The sequence below is a fragment of the Dendrobates tinctorius genome, unplaced genomic scaffold (genome assembly GCF_039654945.1).
Source record: "Dendrobates tinctorius isolate UK_male_01 unplaced genomic scaffold, ASM3965494v1 ptg000065l, whole genome shotgun sequence".
In the NCBI taxonomy this organism is placed as follows: domain Eukaryota; kingdom Metazoa; phylum Chordata; class Amphibia; order Anura; family Dendrobatidae; genus Dendrobates; species Dendrobates tinctorius.
In genome coordinates this window covers 18,969,735-18,989,448 of record NW_027361733.1, presented here as the reverse complement: position 1 = coordinate 18,989,448, position 19,714 = coordinate 18,969,735, and the positions used below count along the sequence as shown (strand labels likewise).

At 50.3% G+C, this 19,714-nt stretch overlaps 1 long non-coding RNA gene across 2 annotated transcripts in view; it reads right to left on the bottom strand.

The window, feature by feature from the left end:
* LOC141094738 (uncharacterized) overlaps nucleotides 1–19,714 on the bottom strand; it is a 412,361-nt gene that overhangs the window by 16,310 nt on the left and 376,337 nt on the right. The gene's annotated exons all lie outside the window — the stretch shown is intronic.

The following is a 19,714-nucleotide window of genomic DNA, read 5'->3' as shown; positions in this document are numbered from 1 at the left end:
CTCCTATCCTCCCCTGATCTACTGCCTGCTGCCAAACAAGACTGGTCCAACCTATCGTCGAATGATCACGGCGCTCAAAGGGTTGATGCCAGGTGCAAATCCCCAGAAAATTCTTCTTGACTTTGAGATGGCAGCAATGTCAGCTTTCCAAGATGAGTTTCCAGCTGCAGCGATTTCTGGCTGCTTCTTTCATCTGAGCCAGTCCATTATTCGAAAGGTCAATGAGCTGGGCCTAAAGGCTGAATTTGAGGCTGAGGATGGAGAGTTCAATCTCAAGGTAAAATCTTTGGCCTCCTTGGCGTTTGTCCCACCAGCCGAAGTAAGTGCAAGGTATGACGAACTAGCCCAAATCTTCCCTGATGATGATGCTACCAATCAGCTCCTCTCCTACTTTGAGCATACCTACGTTAGGGGGCCAGGAGTAGATGGACGCTTTCGAAACGCAAGGTTTACTCCAGAGGTCTGGAATCATTATGCTGACGCTTTGGCCTCTGCCCCCAAGACCACGAATTGCTGCGAGGGGTTTCATAACGCCTTACAAGCACTCTTTCTTTGTGCTCATCCTACCGTGTGGAAACTGTTCAACGGACTCATTAGTGACATGGCAATTCATAGACTTACAGCCCAGAATGCTGAGGTACTGAATGTTGAGCATCCACGAAGCAAGTATGTCCAGCTAGCTGAATGACTGCGTGTGAAAGTGGCTGATTATCACAATCAAGGAGACAAGCTGCGGTATCTACGAGCGATCAGCAACATGCAGGCACGATAGACAAGACCAGCAATATTTGTAGAATAAGAATAGAAGAAGCTTTGAAACTGTTATTCAATAAGCAATCTTACGTTAAAATCAATGATGAATATAGTATTTTCTTTTTTTGGACGTTTAATTTTTTGTTTTCCCTATACTTGTCTGTAAATAATCGTCCGTACACAATTGTCCGTACACAATTGTCCTTGTACACAATTGTCCTTGTACACAATTGCCCTGTACACAATTGTCTGTACACAATTGTCCTTGTACACAATTGCCCTGTACACAATTGTCCGTACACAATTGTCCTTGGACACAATTGCCCTGTACACAATTGTCCTTGTACACAATTGTCCTTGTACACAATTGCCCTGTACACAATTGTCTGTACACAATTGTCCTTGTACACAATTGCCCTGTACACAATTGTCCTTGTACACAATTGTCCTTGGACACAATTGGCCTGTACACAATTTTCTGTACACAATTGTCCGTACACAATTATCTTGTACACAATTGTCATGGAACCGGGCGAGATATACCTGCCCTCATCCACTATTCCCACATGATTCTCACATATCCCCCCCTTCTGCTCAGACCACTCCGGTCGAGCAATGACACCCGCCAAACAGTGCACTCGGGACAGGGCATCTGCATTTCCCATCTGTACGCCTGGACGGTGCTCCACCGTAAAAGTGTAGGCCTGCAGGGCAAGGAACCACCGGGTCACCCGGCTATTCCGTTCCTTGTTCAAGTGCATCCACTTGAGAGGGGCATGGTCAGTGATCAGCCTGAACTTTCGGCCCACCAGGTAATATTTGAGGGCCTCTAGAGCCCACTTAATGCGAGGCACTCTTTTTCTACTACTGCATACCTTTGCTCGTGTTTATTCAGCTTCCTCCTGAGATAGAGGACTGGGTGTTCCACTCCGTCCCTCACTTGTGAGAGTACGGCCCCGATACCGGTATCAGAGGCATCCGTTTGTACCACAAACTCACTGCGGAAGTCCGGAGTCACCAGTACGGGCTGAGAGCAAAGTGCCCGTTTTAGGCTATGGAAGGCTTCTTCAGCCGCTAAACTCCATTTAATCATGACGGAGTCTTTCCCTTTTGTAAGATCCGTCAGGGGGGTAGCGATGGCTGCAAAATTGGGTATGAACCGGCGATAATAGCCGGCGATCCCCAGGAAGGCTTGTACCTGCTTCTTGTTGACAGGTTGCGGCCAGTCCTGAACTGCCTGAATCTTATCAACCTGGGGTTTAACAACACCCCTCCCAATTACATACCCCAAATACCGGGCTTCTTCTAGCCCGATGTGACATTTCTTGGGGTTCGCGGTTAGACCTGCCTCCCACAGGTCGTCAATCACAGCTTGTACTTTCTGGAGATGAGTCTCCCAGTACAAGCTGTAAATGACAATGTCATCCAAATAGGCCGAAGCATACCGCCTATGTGGCCTCAAGACTCGATCCATCAGTCTCTGGAAGGTCGCCGGTGCTCCGTGCAGTCCAAACGGCATATACACATACTGAAATAAACCTTCCGGCGTAGCAAATGCCGTCTTTTCTCTAGCAGCCTCCGCCAGAGGGATCTGCCAATACCCCTTTGTTAGGTCTAGGGTCGCAATATACCGGGCTTTTCCTAACCGATCTATCAACTCGTCGACCCGGGGCATGGGGTAGGCATCAAATTTTGAGACCGCATTCAGTTTCCTGAAGTCATTGCAGAACCGGATGGTGCCGTCCGGTTTAGGAATTAGCACAATCGGGCTGGACCAAGCACTGTGCGATTCCTCAATGACACCTAACTCTAACATTGCCTTCACTTCTCGGGAAACGGCTTCACGGCGCGCTTCCGGGATCCGGTAGGGCTTTACGTGAACTGTGACACCAGGTTCCGTTACGATGTCATGTTTTATTAGCGTAGTCTGCCCGGGTTTTTCTGAGAAAAACTTTTGGTTGTGAAGTAGAAACTGCCTGACCTCAGTCTTTTGCCGCTCCGAGAGAGTCTCTGCAACCCGTACCTCCGGTACGGTATGCGAGCAGACAGGACGGGCCAGCTCCGCTGACAAGGCAGACCGATCCTTCCAGGGCTTTATCAGATTTACATGATAAATCTGTTCAGGTTTCCGTTTACCTGCCTGGTATACTTTGTAGTTTACTTCACCAACTCTTTCCTTGATCTCAAAGGGGCCCTGCCACTTTGCCAGGAACTTACTGTCCACCGTGGGGACCAGGATCAACACCCTATCTCCGGGTTCAAACGTACGGATCTTGGCGCCCCTATCATAGATTCTTTTTTGGGCTCCTTGAGCCTGTATCATGTGTTCTTTGACGATAGGCATAACAGCCGCAATACGGTCCTGCATTTGTGTGACGTGATCTATCACTGTTTTAAACGGAGTGACCTGACCCTCCCAGGTTTCTTTTACAACGTCTAACAGTCCGCGAGGACGTCGGGCGTACAATAACTCGAAAGGCGAGAATCCCGTGGAAGACTGGGGTACTTCCCTGATGGCAAAAAGCAAATACGGAAGTAAATAGTCCCAGTTCTTCCCATCCTTGTCTATCACCTTTCTCATCATCTGCTTCAGAGTTTTATTGAACCGTTCAACCATCCCGTCTGTTTGAGGGTGATACACGGATGTGCGTAACGGTTCGATTTGTAACAATCGGCAGAGCTCCTTCATTATCCTGGACATAAAGGGGGTCCCCTGGTCGGTGAGTATCTGTTTTGGTATACCGACCCGACTAAACACATGCACCAGCTCCTTGGCAATCGTCTTGGTGGCCGTGTTACGCAAAGGGATGGCCTCCGGGTAACGAGTGGCATAATCCAAGATGACCAGGATATGTTGGTGTCCACGTGCAGACCGTGGAAGGGGCCCAACTAAATCCATCCCAATCCTCTCAAACGGGACTTCAATAATAGGTAGGGGTACCAAAGGGCTACAGAACCGGGGCTTAGGTGCAGAGGCTTGGCAGTCAGGACAAGACTCACAATATACATGGATATCGTGATGCATGCCTGGCCAAACAAAACAGTGTAATATCCTTTCGGTGGTTTTCTGGACTCCCAGGTGACCTCCCATCACATGTCCGTGGGCCAGGTCCAGCACCTGCCGCCGGTAGGGTTTTGGCACGACTAATAGTTGCACCGTATCTTCCCCCTTTTTCTCTATCTGATAGAGTAAATCATTCTCCAGAACCATGTAAGGATATGCCAGCCTAGAGCCAGGTTCTACGGGTACCCCATTTATCACTTTTACATTTGTCCTAGCCTGAGAAAGGGTAGGATCCTTTATTTGCTCGCTTTGGAAGTCATCTTTCTGAACTTCTAAATCCGGCAAACGGGGAGGTGGACGGCTGTCGGCCTCCTCCTCTTCCCTGGTCTCCTCCGTATCACCAGCCATGACTGAAAACGGGAACTGCAGGTCATTTCCCGCAGACTCATCCCCCGAGTCTTCCGGGGAGACCTCTTCCCGGGGTTCGGGACCCACACGCGCCCTGGGAGACGAATCATGTACACTATTACCCGAGGGCATCAACTGATTCTCCCACAATTGCCAGAAGTGGGGAAAATCCCGGCCCAGGATAACATCATGCAATAACGCCGGGACGAGTCCCACTTTATGTTGCACAGACCCATAGGAAGTAGTAATGCATATGACCGTGGTGAGGTACGAACAGGTGTCTCCATGCACACACGTTACAGAAAATTTGTCTGATGGTCCAGTCGGGGCTGACACCAGACTGGCCTTCACCAGAGTCACCACACTTCCCGAGTCTAACAATGCCACCACATTTTTGCCATCAACAGTTAAATCACACAAGTGTTTTTCCACATCTTTTTGACCGGCATTCACACTCACTACCCGTGCAACCATAGACATGCGGTTTTTAGAGTCTGTGACGTCGCAGTGCATGGGTTCAGTAGTGACCGGACAGTTCGCAGCAATATGTCCCATCTCTTGGCAGCGGAAACACCTAATGGGCCCCTTGCTTAGACCATAGTTCGTTACTCTCGGCCTCGCAGTGCGGGCAGTCCCGTTTTCCTCCCCCACTGTCTTAGGGATTTTTCCATCTCCCCTACTCCCTGGAACAGTCTTACCGGTTCCACGTGGAGATGATGAAGAACGAGGTGGGGTAGCGTCGTCTCGGAGTCCTTCCGCCACGGAGTAACGTTCAACCAGATCCACCAGTTGATCTGCCGTCGTAGGATTTCCATGGCTTACCCACTTCCTCAGGGCTGGCGGTAGAGCTCTCAGGTACTTGTCCATGACGACTCTCTGGATTATCTCTGGCGCTGTCAACACCTCGGGTTGTAGCCACTTCTTCGTCACGTCGATCAGGTCGAACATCTGGGACCGCGGTGGTTTATCCAGCTGATAAGTCCATTGATGCACTCTCTGTGCACGGACAGCGGTCGTCACTCCCAGCCGGGCCAAGATCTCGGCTTTCAGTTTGTCAAAGTCCTGCGCGGCTTCAGGCTCTAAGTCATAATAAGCCTTTTGGGCCTCACCGGAAAGAAACGGGGCAATCAGGCCGGCCCATCGTGCCTTCGGCCATTTTTCTCTCACCGCCGTCCGTTCAAACGTGGTCAGGTATGCCTCGACGTCATCTTCGGTCGTCATTTTCTGCCAGTACCGACTCACGTGAATCACTCTCGACTCGGCTTCCAGGTTAAGCTCAGGTAAGCTTGCCAAGCGCTGCGCCACCTGCTGGAGAAGCGAACGATCGGTAACTGTCATGTCCACCAACTCCTTCAGCTGGGCCATCATCACCCGATTAGCTTCTTGCTGGACGGCGGTGGACTGTACCAGCGCTTTCACCACGTCCTCCATGCTCATGCTTGCAACGTGATGCCCGCGTTCTCCACCACAATGTGATAAAACACTCCGGGATCGCCTTTGCGGGGGTCAAAGGTCACGTGCATTCAGCATGAAACTCAGGCGCAGAGCTGGGATTCGTGTATAACTGACCCTGGGTCAGGTTTATTAACGGTGAAAGCAATGCAAAAGGAAATAAAACATAAAACAAATCCTTGCCTGTCCGGCACTAACTAAACAATGGACAACCTAACTACCAACTGGCGGGCTTCTCCCGTCCAGCCAAACCACAGTTGCAGTGGGCACTGCTTCCACTCACGTGTGTCTCTCACACAGACAGGCTCTCTGTGTTCCCAGGCTGAGACACTCACACAACCACCTGGCATCCTTTTATATCCACCTCCCATTATTCATTAGCAAGCAGGTGCGATACTGACCAGACTAGGCCACATAGGAAAGGAATCTGGGCGAGATATACCTGCCCTCATCCACTATTCCCACATGATTCTCACAGTCTGTATTCCTGTGTCTCGGTACCTTGCCTAGCATTTCTCTGTCCGCCTGCCAGGAGGCAGAATATCCTGGTCCTTGAGTCTTGTTCCCAGTGCCTTGTCTGTTCTCTGCCAGCCTGCCAGGAGGCTGAATATCCTGGTCCTTGTGTCTTTGTCCCTGTCTCTCTGTCTGAACTCAGTCTTACCTTTGTCTATCAGTCTCCCTTTCTCCTTGTCCGTGGCTCCCTTCCTTGCTGTGTCTTTCCTTGTGTCCTCCCTGTCTGTGTATCTGCACTCTCGCAGCTTTATCTGTGCATCTGCACTCTCGCAGCTTTATCTGTGCATCTGCACTCTCGCAGCTTTATCTGTGCATCTGCACTCTAGCCGCTCTGTCTGCACGATTCCTGCTGCGGCTGCAGAACCCCTTGCTGCAGCTTCTCTCCACAGACCTTGTGGTTCTGCTTTGCTCCAGTCCTGCTGCGGCTGCAGAACCCCTTGCTGCAGCTTCTCTCCACAGACCTTGTGGTTCTGCTTTGCTCCAGTCCTGCTGCCGCTGCAGAACCTCTTGCTGCAGCTTCTCTCCACAGACCTTGTGGTTCTGCTTTGCTCCATTCCTGCTGCCGCTGCGGAACCTCTTGATGCAGCTTCTCTCCACAGACCTTGCGGTTCAGCTTTGCTCCACTCCTGCTGCCACTGCAGAACCTCTTTCTGCAGCTTCTCTCTCCACTCCTGCCTTCACCTGCACCTCCTGTGTGAACAGGTCCAAACCTGTTCCTTATTTCACTCTTGCCTGCCGGCATCCATACCTGCACCTCCTGTGTGAACAGGTCCAAACCTGTTCCTTCATATTCCACTCTTGCCTGCATCCATACCTGCACCTCCTGTGTGAACAGGTCCAGACCTGTTCCTTCATATTCCACGCCTGCCTGCATCCATACCTGCACCTCCTGTGTGAACAGGTCCAAACCCGTTCCTTCATATTCCACTCCTGCCTGCCTGCATCCATACCTGCACCTGCTGTGTGAACAGGTCCCTACCTGTTCCTTCTCAAGCCGTGCCCGCATGTCCTGTGTCTCAAGCCGTGCCCGCCTGTCCTGTGTCTCAAGCCGTGCCCGCCTGTCCTGTGTCTCAAGCCGTGCCCGCCTGTCCTGTGTCTCAAGCCGTGCCGGTTTGCCCAGTGTCTCCAAGCCACGCCTGTTTGCCCTGTATCTGTCGTACCTTCTTGCCCTGTGTCTCAGTCTGCCTGTCAGTCACATCTGTCCAAGTGACTTGTCTCCAAGTGGGATCAGCAGCCACAGCCAGACACCACCCTGGAGTGGCACCCGACAGCTATCTGCTGCACAAGCCTGACCTCACCATCAGAGGCTCCAGTGAAGACCAAGGTAGCTGTCGCACTCACGCCCCTTCCAGGGTAGTCTGGTCTGTGGCACAGTGGGGCCACAACCCCCGGCTCGCGCCATTCAGCCAAGGCGCGAGCGTGACATACTCACAGTCTGTAGTACCCGCTTCTGTGTTGTGTCCTCCGGGTCAGGGACTCAGTCAACCCCCAGGCAAGATGGAATGCTCCCTTCCACGCTCCGCCAACTTATGTGTCTTTTCTGAACATCTCCTCTATAGCGCCTTTAAGTGTGAAGATCTCCTAGTACTGAGTTACACTAGAGTTCCTCCAGACAGATGTTCCCAAGAACTCTTCTTGCACGGCAGACAGCTGTAGCCTGCTTCGGGGACTCTCTACTCCTAGTCCCGGCTCTCTATCCATGTTGCTGTTGTGCCCTCAAGTCTTAGATGGGAGTAGTGCATTTACAGCCCACTACTCTACCGGTGTCTGCTGCAGAACCATTAGTGTCCATACAACCTCAGGGACCGGGCCCCGGCCTTGCACTTAGAGCTTCTAGGCAGGGTTCTTCCTCTAACCCACGTCCTCTGTGTTCCCTTTTTCTCCTACGTTCCGTACTTGTCTTTCTCTCCTATGGAAGCTCAGGCTTCAGTTCAATGTCTTTCTCCTTCTTTCCTTTCCCGTGCCAGCTGGCTCAGATCACTGAGGCAGCTGCAGCACTCCTTCCTCCATCCCTCTTCCAGGGATCCCCACTCCTCTCCGAGTGGCTTCCTCTCTCCTACTCCCCTTCTGACTGACCGACTGACTGACCTCTAATCCTAAACCATCCCGCTCTTTTATGTATTCTCAACCCACCCACCTCCCAGCACGTTTAGTGTTCCAAGCAGGGAACCACCAAAGGTGCTCTGCTTCTCTCTAAGCAAGAAGCCGCAATGTGGTTTTGCTGAACTACTCTCTTGTGTGGGGTGCGAGTGTTGGAGCGTGGTCAGGAGCCTCCAACCTACCTGGATGGTGGGGCACCACACCTTAGGAGAAGGTGCAGTACCTCTGTGGCGACCGAGCCTCAGGGGCGCCACACCAGCCACCTGTCGCTCCCTCTCCTTCTTTCGGTGAGACGGGCTCATTGGTGGTGCTGCGGAGGCGTCGCAGTGGCTTGGGTCCGGTGGTAGTACGCCTCTCCTGCTGCGATGACCTCTGCGCCGACACAGTCGTTAACACCGCTGCTGGGCTGTGAGGTGCGGCCTAGTGGAGTAGGCCTCTATTTGTAGATTCGCTTCTGGTGGGTCCAGGTCGCAATTTTTTTTTATAATCAAAATGGTCCCTTTGTTGTTAGGAACTTGTCCCAGAAGGTTTTGGGCTTGAGTGCTTGATTTATGTCGAGATATAAGTAGGATTGGGAGGTTTTCCCTCAGAGCTCCCAAATCCTATGTCCTACATGTGCCAGGACATAGGCCACGCCCCCAATTACATGTCTTCTTACCCCTAGTTCAATAGCACGCTGAGGCTGTGTATATTTGTGCTCGTGCTCCCTACCAAAAGTTTCTGTGTATTGTGCTTATATGTAATCTATAATGCTATTTTCATGCAATGGTTATTCTATTCTAAACAAAAGCTGCTTTCTGCCACTATAGTTTTCATCGCCAGTTCTCATGGAGTGACACATATATAACCTGCCAGGCGATCCGCTATGCGAATAAGATGAAGATCATTCCTTGTATTACGGTTCTTTCATCGCCAGCTTATGTAGATCACTATATCTGTGCACTCTTTTATGTGTTTTATGATATTCACTCTGTTCCAAATGGAAATATTTTTTTCTCTTTGTTGTTATTAGGAATATATAACATCATTCTTTGCAATTGCGGTTTTGTTTACCGCTAGTCTGTGTGGATCGCTACATTTGAGCATTTTGTCTTTGCCATGTGATACTCACTCTGTCTTATAGGCAGATGATTTTTCTTTTTGTTTCTATCATAGTTATTATTAAGAAAATGCCATGCAGTAATGCATGGTTGCAGAGCAAGGTTTAACAAGAGTGTGGTTTAATTTATAGCAATAAACTTCTCGCAGGGAGATAACAGGAAAGTAACAGGGAGATCTCAGGAAGGGGGAAAGTAGGTGAAAACTGTGTTAGGGTGGTTTCACATTAGCGCTTTTTAAGCGCACGCACGGCCGGGGGTAGCTCCGCCCCCGAGCCGGCTCTCTGCCCGGCGTGCCCGCCCCTTGCTTGTAGCGCCGCCTCCTAGCGGACAGCGGCGCCTGCGATCGGCGCACCCTATCTTTAGCATAGGGTGCGCAGATCGTGCGCAGGCCGTGCGCTAGTTGCGCTTTGACCTGCGCTGCGCACTTTTGATGGTGCGCCGTGCGCGCCAAAATCGAACTTTTCGGATTTTGGCGCGCACGGCGCACCGTCAAAAGTGCGCAGCGCAGGTCAAAGCGCAACTAGCGCACGGCCTGCGCACGATCTGCGCACCCTATGCTAAAGATAGGGTGCGCCGATCGCAGGCGCCGCTGTCCGCTAGGAGGCGGCGCTACAAGCAAGGGGCGGGCACGCTGGGCAGAGAGCCGGCTCGGGGGCGGAGCTACCCCCGGCCGTGCGTGCGCTTAAAAAGCGCTAATGTGAAACCACCCTTATTGTGATACAACGCCACAGTCTTGCTATTAAATTCAGCTTATCGTGACTCTGCTTTCCTTTAGTCGCGTGCGGTCGAATGGATGATGGAATGCTGGCGGTGGCAACGGGCGGTCACCGGTTCTGCCCGTTGAGCCCCTAGTTAATTAATCTGCAGAGCCGAAGTGTGGAGCTCTGCACAAGTGTCTACTCGGCGTGTGCTCTGATTCGCACCCGCCGATAGCTGGATACACACACCACGATGCTGCTCCTGGTGCTCGTTCCTCATTGCACCCGCGCCGTGCTGCTTCGCTCAGCGCCTGTCCCTCTGGGCGCTCACTGATACTCAGGAGCCCTCACTGAACCCCTCCCGGGTCTCTGCTCCATGCTTCACCTTACTTCGCAGTCGCAGAGCACAGTCGGCCCCTGCCTTCTCCTTCCTCTGGCGGGAACTCTGGCTTTTCCCGTGCTATACAATCTCTTATCCCCCTGCTTACCACGCCCCTTCTCTCCATGTCATGGGTCCTGTCCAGCTCCCATTTCCTTTCCCCCTGCAACACTGGATGCAGCCTCTGCAGTTCGGGACCCGGCATTGCACAGGTACCCACAGCCCGGTCTTCCGTTTTACACAGGCATGCCATGGCTTTTTCCTCGCCCATCCTTTTCCTCAATTCATCCAGGAAAAGGTCCATCCCGTCCATACAACAGCAGTACAGCAGTAGCAGCACAGCAGTATTAGCAGCACAGCAGCAGCTCCCAGGTGATTTCTCACACACAGGACGCGCAGCGCTGACGCTCCCCCCTCATATATGTGTGGCGCCCCTGAGGCTCAGTCACCACAGAGGTACTGCACCTTCTCCTAAGGTGTAGTGCCCCACCACCTAGGTAAGTTGGGAGCTCCATTCCACACTCCAACACTCGCATCCCACACAAAAGGGTAGTTCAGCACAACCACATGGAGGGCTCGCTCTCCTCCTAGACATTAGGAGTACCTCTGGTGGTTCCCTGCATGGAACACTGGATATGCTGGGAGGTGGGTGGAGTTGAGACCCATATAAAAGGTTGGGAAGGCTTAGAATTACAGATCAGTCGGGGTCAGTCTGGACAGTCAGTCAGGAGAGTCTGAGGACGGGTCCGAGAGGAAGGAGATCCCTAGAAGAGGGAGAGGAGTGCTGCAGCTGCCTCAGTGATCTGAGCCAGCTGGCATGGGAAAGGAACAGAGAAAGACGTAGAACTGCAATCTAAGCTTCCATAGGAAAGAGAGACCAGTACGGAACGAAGGAGTAGAGAGAACAGAGTGGAGTTGTGGGTTGGAAGAGGAACCCTGCCTATAGGTTCTCAGTGCAAGGCCGAGGCCCGGTCCCCGAGGTTGTATGGACACTTATGGTTCTGCAGCAGATACCGGTGGAGTAGTTGGCTGTAAATGCACTTCTCCCATCTAAGACTTGGGGCACAACAGCAATCGGCTAGAGAGCCGGGACTCAGGAGAAGGGAGTCCCCAAAGCAGGCTACAGCTGTCTGCCGTACAAGTAGAGTTCTTGAGAACATCTGTCAGGAGGAACTCCAGCGTACCACGGTACTGGGGATCTTCACACTTAAAGGCGCTATAGAGGAGACGTTCAGGAAAGGCACATAAGTTGGCGGAGTGTTGGAGGGGAGCTTTCCATCTTGCCTGGTGGTTGGCTGGGTCCCTGACCCGGAGGACACGGCACAGAAGTGGGCACTACTGACTGTGATTAAAGCTTTGGAACTACATGCCCTGGTGTCCTCCATTCCTTCCTGCGTCCGTCTGCCTGACACTGCTACATCCCCTGTGCCGGACACTACACCACCTAAGTGTCCCCACATCTACACTGCCCTGGGACAACAGCCCTGCCTGTGGAGGGCTATACCATCAATGCTGCACCACACCATCTGTCCCGGAGGATCTGTTTGCAGCGTCGGCTTAACACCTCCCTTGCCGAACACCACAGGTGGCGTCATGAACTATTCACCATTAACTACATATACTTCCATTACTTGGGCGCCCAGGGTCACGGACCGGGTCACCGCCGCTGTGACACATTCCCCTGACACCGGCCCAGTACCGAGTACCCCACAGCCCTGGGAGGGCGACCCATATGTACACCTGGTACTATTTACTTTTAGCCCTTCCCATCATGGAGCGATCACTGAGCAGAACACTCATCTACCCCAGACACCACCCCATGATTGGAAAGCACCCCTACCAACCACTTCTATGCCACTAATGCCTATATGCTACCTAAAGATTTGTAGGGAAAGCATGTTTCCCGCCAATTAACCCCTTCAGAAAAAGACACATAGCACAATATATAATACCATGTGTTTTCCTCCTGAAGGTATGGGGACCACCATTCTTTACGCTGAAGATAGTTCTTAATTAGTGATGAGCGAGCGTTCATGAATAAGGTGTTATCCGAGCATGCTTGTATCCTAATCGAGTATTTTCAGCGTACTTGAAAAAAAAAAGCTTGAGTTGCCGCTGCTGCGTGTGTTGCGGATGTTCACATTACGTTTTTTGTGACACGTGTGGCTCTGAAGATTTCCATCTGAAGTTGGATTTGGTAGGAATTCACATCAAAGCAATTCACTATAGTGAGGCAGATGGCGTCGCTTTGTACTCTCTCTAGCTTCTAATCCTCCGGTGTCTGTCTCTTCTGGCAAGCACAAGCGGAAGCACTGATGAAACCAGATATCTGATGTGATCTTGGACTTAGGCCGGGGTCACACTAGAGAGGAATACGGACGAGTGAGAGGCGTTAAAAGCACGCATTACACATGGACCAATGATTCTCTATGGGTTTGCTCCCAACAGCCGTATATTTCTCGGGCGTATTCTACGGTCCGTGCCAATCGCAGCATGCTGTGATTGTCAGCGTACTACGCCCGTAATACGCCAATGCAAGTCTATGGGTGCGCAAAAAATACAGTTTACACACGGACCACACGTGTGACTTGCGAGAAATACGCAGGTCTTTTGGCTGGTGACAGGAAATGGGCCAATCCATCATCAGGAAGCCTAGACATGCAAATGAGCTCAAAAAGCGCTCCAGACATCCAGGAAGTACGCCTCCACGGAGTACAGCAGCGTCATGGCGCCCTATTTCCTAAATGTGGAGATGCTAATTGTACTGGTGCAGGAGCGGCCAGAACTCTGGGACCAACGTGATGCCCATTATGCGAACCGGGCAAGAAAGGAGGAGTCATGGAGGCGCATATGTCGCCAGATGTTCCATGATTTTGGTGATCGGCCACGTGAGGAGCAGCAGAAACTGAGTAAGTACAAGGCCAAAAAATGATTAAAATTACCTCACATCAAAAAATGCATACAGAATCAGCCCCCCCCCTTCCTGTGCTTCTACTTTTCTCCTCATGAGGCGGGTAGATTTTGATGTGACACATGGTTTGACACTGCCATAATTTTGGCCAGGCCACAAGCTCCTCATCCTCTTAGCCAACCAAGTTATTAAGTGTAGTTACTTGATACATGAACTATTCTGACCCTGTGTATCTGGCCTGGATGGCCCAATCAGATATGCCACCCTGGGTAGAAAGCACACCCCAGAAGGCCACATGCCTAGACTACTGGTAGCAAATGTGACCGATCAAATATGTTAAATTGAGAATATTTCCTGTCACATTGCAGTGGAAGATGTGATGAAACGCTGGCACAGCATCCGCGATCAGTACAGGCGGGAACGTCAGCAGCGGTCCAGGAGTGGGGATGCGGGCTACGTCAAACGAAAATACATTTATTATGACCGCCTCTCTTTTCTCGCCCCTATTCTGGATCTGAGACCGTAAGTAGATACCTCGCACCACATTACACCGAAACTTTACAGGGCCAAAAATATTAATGTATTTTTGGCTCTGTTCTATTTCATAACAGAACTCACTCCAACCTCACAGATAGAGGAACGGGCTCAGATACAGAGCCCATAATTGACCCTGTAGGGGATGAGGTGGCTGGCCCATCTTCTCCCCCTACAAGAAGCATGGGTGAAGAATCCTCTCAGGAGAACCCATTGCCTGCACCCCAAACCCCACCACCAGGACCGTCTGCTGCTGCACCATCACCCATACTGGAGGAACAGGGCAACATGAGCAGCAGCCCAACTGCCCAGATCCGGGGCTCCCCACAGCCTGCTGTAACATCCCGGCGAGGACGAAGAAGGCGCCAGATCCCTGCCCAAGATACCAGGACCAATGTGGACACAGGGGTCCTAAATTATCTGGCTAGAGTGAATACAGATGATGGGGAGGAGGCATACTCAGGTAGCCTGGCCCTTTATCTCCGTGCCCTTTCCCGTGAGGTGAGGCTCCGTATTCGAGGATGTTTTCAGATCCTGCTTGATGCAAGCACACCCCCCAATACCCCATATGAGCTGTTTGAATATCTGGAGAGGTGGCAGCTTTCCCCCCAAAATCTAATGCGCATGAGACCACCCACACAGATGCTTGCTCAAGCAGGGTCTGAAGATCCTCAAATACGTGGGCCTACACCTCACCCCCTTCCTCCCCCTACCCAACCTTCACAACAGCAGCAACATATGTCTGCCTCTAGCCAACCCCACCAATATGGCCACTTTTTCCCACCCAGTGTTGGAGGCTGGTCCCAACCTGGTTGGGGACGACATGGCTATATTGGTGGGTATAAGACACGGGCCTACCCGAGCCAACAAGATGCCCCTCATCATTATTACTCTGGCCAGTACCCCCAACAATCCCAGGAGGAAGGACACTACCCACATCATGGGCAACAGTATGCCCCCACACAGGGCGATGTTGGTCAAAGTAGCCAGCAGCAACCACAGGCTGCTCTTCCGCCTTCTCCTTCCCAAACTTTCCACAATTTATAACAGCATAAAAACATGCAAATTGTTTACACATACTGTACATCAGTGTCCATAAGCGGTCTGATGGCAGGAGATGTCCAGTGTGGTTCAACTGGTGCTCAAAATCCCAATCCAAAGGAAAAAAGAGGTGGTCTCCATCATCAAATTTAGATAAAAAGGCTAAAACACACATTTATTAGGACGGTTTTCTAATCATATTAATAAGCCACCATGACAGGCAAGGCTACCTTACGCGTTTCTGACACATATTACATGTCTGTAAAAAAGACTTTCACCAAGCTATACTGGGAAAGTCAAAGGATCAAAATAGACTACTCACTTGATAATGCCGAGAAAAGGCGTGCTGCCCTTATTCAAGTAGTCACTTTTTTGGCAGCTAAATACAGTGGGGCAAAAAAGTATTTAGTCAGTCAGCAATAGTGCAAGTTCCACCACTTAAAAAGATGAGAGGCGTCTGTAATTTACATCATAGGTAGACCTCAACTATGGGAGACAAACTGAGAAAAAAAAATCCAGAAAATCACATTGTCTGTTTTTTTTTTCATTTTATTTGCATATTATGGTGGAAAATAAGTATTTGGTCAGAAACAAGCAATCAAGATTTCTGGCTCTCACAGACCTGTAACTTCTTCTTTAAGAGTCTCCTCTTTCCTCCACTCATTACCTGTAGTAATGGCACCTGTTTAAACTTGTTATCAGTATAAAAAGACACCTGTGCACACCCTCAAACAGTCTGACTCCAAACTCCACTATGGTGAAGACCAAAGAGCTGTCAAAGGACACCAGAAACAAAATTGTAGCCCTGCACCAGGCTGGGAAGACTGAATCTGCAATAGCCAACCAGCTTGGAGTGAAGAAATCAACTGTGGGAGCAATAATTAGAAAATGGAAGACATACAAGACCACTGATAATCTCCCTCGATCTGGTGCTCCACGCAAAATCCCACCCCGTGGGGTCAGAATGATCACAAGAACGGTGAGCAAAAATCCCAGAACCACGCGGGGGGACCTAGTGAATGAACTGCAGAGAGCTGGGACCAATGTAACAAGGCCTACCATAAGTAACACACTACGCCACCATGGACTCAGATCCTGCAGTGCCAGACGTGTCCCACTGCTTAAGCCTCTACATGTCCGGGCCCGTCTGAAGTTTGCTAGAGAGCATTTGGATGATCCAGAGGAGATTTGGGAGAATGTCCTATGGTCTGATGAAACCAAACTGGAACTGTTTGGTAGAAACACAACTTGTCGTGTTTGGAGGAAAAAGAATACTGAGTTGCATCCATCAAACACCATACCTACTGTAAAGCATGGTGGTGGAAACATCATGCTTTGGGGCTGTTTCTCTGCAAAGGGGCCAGGACGACTGATCCGGGTACATGAAAGAATGAATGGGGCCATGTATCATGAGATTTTGAGTGCAAACCTCCTTCCATCAGCAAGGGCATTGAATATGAAACGTGGCTGGGTCTTTCAACATGACAATGATCCAAAGCACACCGCCAGGGCAACGAAGGAGTGGCTTCGTAAGAAGCATTTCAAGGTCCTGGAGTGGCCTAGCCAGTCTCCAGATCTCAACCCTATAGAAAACCTTTGGAGGGAGTTGAAAGTCCGTGTTGCCAAACGAAAAGCCAAAAACATCACTGCTCTAGAGGAGATCTGCATGGAGGAATGGGCCAACATACCAACAACAGTGTGTGGCAACCTTGTGAAGACTTACAGAAAACGTTTGACCTCTGTCATTGCCAACAAAGGATATATCACAAAGTATTGAGATGAAATTTAGTTTCTGACCAAATACTTATTTTCCACCATAATATGCAAATAAAATGAAAAAAAAACAGACAATGTGATTTTCTGGATTTTTTTTTCTCAGTTTGTCTCCCATAGTTGAGGTCTACCTATGATGTAAATTACAGACGCCTCTCATCTTTTTAAGTGGTGGAACTTGCACTATTGCTGACTGACTAAATACTTATTTGCCCCACTGTATATTCCAGAATCAAGGCGAACAGCCTCAAGAACATCACGCTCTCTCTATGTATTATCAAGTGAGTAGTCTAATTTGATACTTTGACTTTCCCAGTATAGCTTGGTGAAATATAGTCTTTTTTACAGACATGTAATATGTGTCAGAAACGCGTAAGGTAGCCTTGCCTGTCATCGTGGCTTATTAATATGATTAGAAAACCTTCCTAATAAATGTAAGCTTTATATTTTTTATATAATTTTGTTGATGGAGACCACCTCTTTTTTCCTTTGGATTCAAAATGTCTAATGTAGCAATTTTGTTATTACATTCTGTTTGGTTTGGATATGTGTGAAAATTGTATATTTCTAAAATGTTCACATCTGCAAAAAGGCCAATTTGGCCCATTGCCCCAGTTATCATATGGCAATAATATGTTTGCCTTTAAAAAAACAAACAAAAAAAAAGGCAAAAGTAAAAATTTCTCTACTCCAGTTTACGCCTCTGTCTCAATTCTCAAAAACCGTGTCAGCATACTAACATACGCTTACCAATGCAATTAAACAGACATAGAATCAGAAGGGGTAGAAATATATATATTTAGACACACATAAAACCAAAAATTACAACATAGATCCAGCATGCTCTTGCCAAGAAGTTTTCCCCTCAGGTGACATAAAGTAATTAGTGAAAATATCACGCACTTTGAGCCGAGAGAGCGGTCTACATTGAGGGTTGAAAGGTGGTCTCACCCTACGCACATTGTCCGGCCTACGCACAGCACCAGCAGAGGAGGAACAATCATGTATCCTGGTGAAGTTATGAAGAACCACACAGGCTTTAACTACTTCATTAACATTTTGCTCACTCAGCTGAATGGCAGACTGGAGTACACGCCATTTGGCACAAAGAATGCCAAAGGAACACTCCACCAGTCGCCGAGCAAGTGATAGGCGCAAGTTAAAAATTCTGCGCCTGTGGTCAAGGTTGCGCCGGGGATATGGCCTCATGACATTGCGTGTTAACTGAAACGCCTCATCTGCCACAAGGACATAAGGGACTGATTCTTGAGTGGAGCCTGGTAGCTGGCGTGGTGGTGGTAGATCCATCTGGTTGGTGCGTAGCCGCCGAGCCATAATGGAAGTATTGAAGACTCGAGAGTCTCCCGTCCTTCCATAGGCCCCAATGTCAACAATTATAAACTTGTATTGAGGGTCGGCCAGAGCCAGCAATACATCAGAAAAGTATTGTTTATAATTGAAGAATTGGGAGCCAGAGTTCGGCGGCTTACGCACCCAGATATGTTTGCCATCAAGGGCCCCAATACAATTTGGAAACTGGCATTCCTCCTCAAAGTCCCTTGATATCCTCAACCAGTCTTCCATCCTGGGCTTGGGCATGACGACTTGATGTAGTCTTGTCCAGATTTCAATACATGTTGACCTGACTATGCCAGAAATGGTAGATCTTCCAATGAGAAACTCATGGTGGAGGGCGGCATAAGACAGGCCAGTGGACAGGAAGCTGAAGAACAACAGAAAAGGAAGATTTTAGAATGCACAAATTAAAAAAAAAGCAGGTACATAAATACCTAATTTGTTAGGAATTCAGAGTGACTAACACATACTGTATTTTTCCGACCATAAGACGCACTTTTTTCCCCCAAAATTTTGGGGGAAAGTGGGGGGTGCGTCTTATGGTTGCAATACACGGTACTAGGCTGGTGGCAGCGGGCGGAGCTCTGCGGTGCGGTGGTGGCAGCGGGCGGCGCTCTGCGGTGCGGTGGTGGCAGCGGGCTGTGTTCCAGTGCAGGGGCGGCGGCTCCGCCGGCATTTCTTCGCAGCCCGGAGGCTTCCGCACTTCCCTTGCTGGCCGCCACCATGTTGCGGTGGCCTCCGGGAGCATGGACGCCGGGAATATGGCCGCCGGTCCGGGGACGGCGCATGCGCAGCTTCAGATCTCGTCCCGAGATCTCGGGGGACGAGATCTCGTTGCCGAGATTTGAATCTCGTCCCCCGAGATCTCGGGACGAGATCTGATCCCGCGCATGCGCCGTCCCCGGACCGGCGGCCATCTTTCCGGCGTCCATGCTCCCGGAGGCCACCGCAACATGGCGGCGGCCAGCTAGGTAAATGCGGAGGCCTCCGGGCTGCGAAGAAATGCCGGCGGAGCCACCGCCCCTGCACCGGAGCACAGCCCGCTGCCACCACCGCAAAGCGCCGCCCGCTGCCACCACCGCAGAACCCACCTGCCCCGGCCCCAGCACAGCTGCCCCTGCCCCAGCACTGCTGCCCCTGCCTCAGCACAGCTGCCCCAGCACAGCTGCCCCTACCCCAGCGCAGCTGCCCCAGCACAACCAACCTGCCCCAGCATAGAGCCACCACCGCACGAGCCTGGACCACTGAATGACCCTTGTGACTACTTCTCCACCTGTGCTGGATCCCTTCCCAGGTAAGCTGAATTCGGACTGTAAGACGGACCCCCATTTGACACATTTTTTTTCCCCCTATTTTCCTACTGAAAATTGGGGTGCGTCTTATGGTCCGGTGCGTCTTATAGTCCGAAAAATACGGTATATATTTGGCTGCACAAGTACTAAGTGAGATTCAGTACATATTACACATAACATTCTGGTCTGTAAGTCGAAATATATAGGTGGACTAAGATGAGGGCATTAAACTTAGTCCAATAAGCCAAAAATACATACTTTGGCCAACACATTATGAACATAGAGAATGTGGTTGTGTAGTACATACCGTATTGTGAGTAGAAGTCGCTCCTCTGCAGATATAGCTTTGCGCATCATTGTGTCCTGAAAGGTTATCCCAGGGCGCACTGTCTCCAAGAGT